Consider the following 5,000-nt stretch of genomic DNA (forward strand, 5'->3'; position numbering starts at 1 on the left):
TCAGACTCATTTTGTGAAAGCAGATCAGTTTCTTCAGAATGATGATTTTGCTGTTTCAGTGCTGGTTGACCAGCATAGTGATTCAACAAATTGACTAAATTTATTGATTATTGCAAAAATAAACACCAACATTTTTTCCAGAGTGTTACAAATCTTGCAGAACTAAACAAATCTTTAGAGTAAAAAAATTCCTTTTCAGCTGTATGTATTTATTTAATAATTAATTAAATAAATACATCCATTTAATTAATTTAATTTAATTTGTTTTATATATGTGTGTGTGTGTGTGTGTGTGTGCGAGTGCGTGCGTGTGTCTGTGTTTGCGTGTGTCTGTGTGTGAGTGCGCGTGTGTGTGTGTGTGTGAGTGTGTGTGTGTGTGTTTGTGTGAGAGAGAGTGTGTGTGTGTGTGTGTGTGTGTGTGTGTGTGTGTGTGTGTGTGTGTGTGTGTGTGTGTGTGTGTGTGTGTGTGTGTGTGTGTGTGTCTAATAGGAGGGAAAATGTTAAGTTCCTGAGAAATGGACTTCAGATTTAAGCGAGAATGGAAATTGATCCTATTAGTGTGTGGCGAAGCCTTTCACTCCATCCAGAGAGAGACAGAGACAGACAGAGAAAGATCTTCTGATTTTATTCACTGCTGCCCTTCAGAAGTAACTTAAAGTCTTCAAATATTTTCCAGAAGACAAAATGACAATTTGCCTTCATTATCCTGTTCAAACATTTCCATCTTCCTGGTTCTTCATGTCTGGATCATCATCACAGTCTGAAGAATAAAGCTCATGCAAACATTTAAAACCGGGTCATTTGTGTAAATTCAGCTATTATTTTATGCAAACATCTGTTATGTGAAATAGATTACCCTATTTTCCAGAAAATTAGTCACAACTGACTGTTAGCTGCACTGGGTCAAAATAGCAAAATTACTGAGACAAAAAAAACAGTTCAAGTTTATAAGTCACATTTTATTATTACATTTAGAAATAATCTAAAATACAGAATAAATAAAACAAAACCTTTACTAACAATAAAATATGATAAACGTGTTTCAGTTCCTCACTTCACAACAAATTATTTACTGTAAATTTAACTCTATTCAGAAGTATAAAACAAAGAAATTATAGTTGCATTCATTTTTGATTATAAACTGTATATATAGTCCCTTTGAAATATAAGTCGCAGTTCAGGACAGTACAAAAAAAAAGGCAATTTTTTTAATTAGTAGAGTTTCTATATTATTTTCATTTTGCATATTCTGCTAGGTGTATTTATTTAGCAGGCTCTTTCATCTAAAGCAACTTGCAAAAGAGGAACTAAAGCAGTTGGTTGGTTGTTATGAGCACACATGTGTGTTTGTTGTATTTGATTCATAGCAAATTTGTTAAGGTTAAATGTAGTTCTTTGATGATATTTTTGGTCCTGCTGTATTAGATGGAGTCTGAGATGCTTTCTTTCATCTGCTCTTCTGCTCTGATTGATGCTTTGATCCTGGAGAGGCTGATAGGAGCCGCTCTCGTGCTTCCAGACCCGCAGAAACGGGATCAGGGCTCTGATTCAAGTCCCTGAGCCACACAATCAGAAACCAGTCCATATGTGTCTGTTTAAAGGGACAGTCTCCATTCACTCCAAACCTCTGTGACGGACTTTATTTGTACATAAACACAATGAATCTTTACACAGCTTTTACATCAGTGAATAAAAAACACCATAACTATGCAGAACAAGGTCTTTTCTTCACACAAATCTTCATTTGACTTCAGCTGCACAAATCGTAATTCTGACTGATTCTTTCTTGTTCTGAATTACAAGAAAGAAAAAAAAACTAACATTTCGAGATATAAACTCAGAAAAAAAATTGTGAGGTATAAACTCAGAAATGCAAGGGAAAAAAATCTAATAGTGAAATATAAACTCAGAAATGTGATAACAAATGTTAAAATTGTGAGATCTAAACTAAGATTTGATAGAAAAAATAAAATTGGGAGATGTGAACTCCGAATTACAAGAAAAAAATAAAATTGGGAGATATAAACTCAGAATTACAAGAAAAAAAATGTAATTGTGAGATATAAATTCAGAATTACAAGAAACAAAATTGAGATATAAACTCAGAATTGCAAGGAAAAATTAAAATTGTTAGATGTAAAATCAGAATTACAAGAAAAAAACAATTAAACTGTGAGATATAAACTCAGAATTTCAAAGTAAAATTAAATTGTGATATATAAACTCAGAATTACAAGAAATAAAATAGTGAGATATAAACTCATAATTACAAGAAAAAATTAAATTGTGAGATATAAACTCAGAATTACAAGAAAATAAAATAAAATTGTGATATAAACTCAGAATTACAAGAAATAAAATAGTGAGATATAAACTCATAATTACAAGAAAAAATTAAATTGTGAGATATAAACTCAGAATTACAAGAAAATAAAATAAAATTGTGATATAAACTCAGAATTACAAGAAATAAAATTGTGAGATATAAACTCAGAATTACAAGAAAAAATTAAATTGTGAGATATAAACTCGGAATTACAAGAAAAGAAAAGAAAATTGTGATATAAACTCAGAATTACAAGAAATAACAAAATTGTGAGATATAAACTCAGAATTACAAGAAAATAAAATAAAACTGTGAGATATAAACTCAGAATTGCAAGGAAAAAGTCAAACTGAGACAAACTCAATAATGTAAATGTAAAATAGATCAAAATAAATGCTATGATGTCTTCAAAGTGATTTTGCTTTCTGAATCATACATACATGATCACGAACTGCTGTATTGTTGCGTCTTTTTGTGTATGACAGTCAAATAATGTAATAAATCAAGTAATAGCATAAGGGTTTGGAATGACATGAGCTTGAGTAAATGCTGACAATGTTTAGTTTTGGTTTCTATAAATGTAATATGAATATACATGAAGTTTTTAGGTCTCAAAGCAGATATGATATTGTTTGAGATTCTCACGAGATGTTTTCTCACACAGGATGATCTCGCGTGTTGTTGGGAAGGTTTTGTGTCGGTGTGGGCTGTTGTATTGAGAATGCTTCTGGCCTTGAAGCATTTCTTACAAACTATCGTGAATTTTTCTCATTCTGCTTGTGTAAATGCTCTGTGTTTTTCATTGTTGTCTCTCTCAGAGCCCATGCACGGCCCGCGGCAGCTGAAAGTGGTGGACATCAAGGCTCGTCAGGTGACGCTTCGCTGGGAGCCGTTCGGATACAACGTGACACGCTGCCACAACTACAGTCTGACGGTGCAATACCGCGCCAGAGGAGGAGGCAAGGAGGAGAGCAGAGAGGTGGCCTCATATGACAGCCGGAGCTCCGCCCCCCAGCACACCATCCACAACCTCACGCCCTTCACCAACCTCAGCGTCAGGATGCTGCTGCGCAACCGCGAGGGAGTCAGAGAGAGCCCCGAGATCCACGTCCAGACCGATGAAGACGGTGAGACAGAGCGGAAAACTGGCAAACATCTTTACCAAATATAGATTCATTTATTAAAATATGAAATATTTCAAAAATAAAATAATATACATAGGCATATATATATAGGGTTTGTCTTATTGTAGTATACTAATTTGGTTAATATTAACAATTAAAAAACTAAACATTTTTGAAAATAAATTAAAATAAAATAAAATAAAAATAAACTATACTTTTTATTTCGGCTAGTTGTCAAAGCAATATTTCTCCTTTTACAATGGTTTAACTTGATGTTCTAAAATAACTAAAATTGTATATAATACAGTTATTGTATGTAATTTATATGCAATATGTAATATAATATATGTAATACAATTAACTAAAAATGAAAAATGCATGCAACAAAATTAATAAAATTTGAAGTAAAACTAAAATGGAATATATATTTATATATATATATAAAAAAAAACTATATAGACATAAAAATTGACTAAAAATGACAAAGACAAAGGTTAAAATTAAATCAGAAAATATAAAAATAACAGTACTATACATACATATACGTATATTACTTGCATATATACTTATATAAAGTATATATATATATATATATATATATATATATATATATATATATATATATATACATGTTTATTTATTCCAAATAAATACATTTGAAAATCATTTTATTTAGAATTTTTTTTTGTAATAAAAAATATTATAGTATATATTTATGTAATTGTTTTTTTTTTGTTTTGTTTTTTTTTTAACTTTTTTAATGTGAAATATGACTAAGACTTTCCCATTCACCAATTTTTTATCAGCTTTCAGTCTCTAGTTCTTTAGATAAGCGTCTACGTCCCAAAAACCACTGATCTGAAGATCCTCTGAAACATCAAGACTATATTTTTTGACTTTATTAATCCACAGAGAGTCATATAGCACCTCAATAACCTGAAACAGACACAAAGGGTTCTTGATCAGGAGAGGCTTCTTTGCTAAATCTGAAGATCCGTTAAGTTCATCAGATGAGCATAAACCATCCTCAGCACTGTAATGTGTCTGTATACAGATGAAGAGCCCTTTCTATCCGTGAAGGAGCTTCTCAAACGCTCCGCTGCATCTTTCTCATCTTATTCCACATATTTGTGAGGGTGGATCTCTTCCAGTACAGTAAAGCGCTGACATTTAGCTTGAATGTCTAATTACGTCCCCTATTAGCAGAGCTCTTCTGACAGAATAAACGTGATTTTTTTTTTTTTTTCCAGAGATCAGCAACCGTTATAAATAATTAGACACCTGGGCCGCATCTCGACTGGATGTTAAACACGCACGCGATCTTGTGTTCTCGCTCCGAGTCTGTGTCAAGTGAGACAGACGTGAATAACGTTCCTGCGAGAGGATGAAACGATGAAAAAATGAGAAATAACCTCTCGCACGCTCACGGACGTGTTTGGAGGAGGAGAACGTGAGCGTCTGAGGGGATCATGTGCGTTTCTGTGGATTTAAGGATTCAAAACTGACATTTGTTCTCATTTTAGCAATAAAACACATTCACTTATTAATAC

At 32.5% G+C, this 5,000-nt stretch overlaps 1 pseudogene; it reads left to right on the forward strand.

Moving 5' to 3' along the window:
• Window positions 1-5,000, forward strand: part of LOC109074025 — a 115,473-nt pseudogene that overhangs the window by 26,341 nt on the left and 84,132 nt on the right.

This window comes from Cyprinus carpio, chromosome A2, assembly GCF_018340385.1.
Source record: "Cyprinus carpio isolate SPL01 chromosome A2, ASM1834038v1, whole genome shotgun sequence".
Classification (NCBI taxonomy): domain Eukaryota; kingdom Metazoa; phylum Chordata; class Actinopteri; order Cypriniformes; family Cyprinidae; genus Cyprinus; species Cyprinus carpio.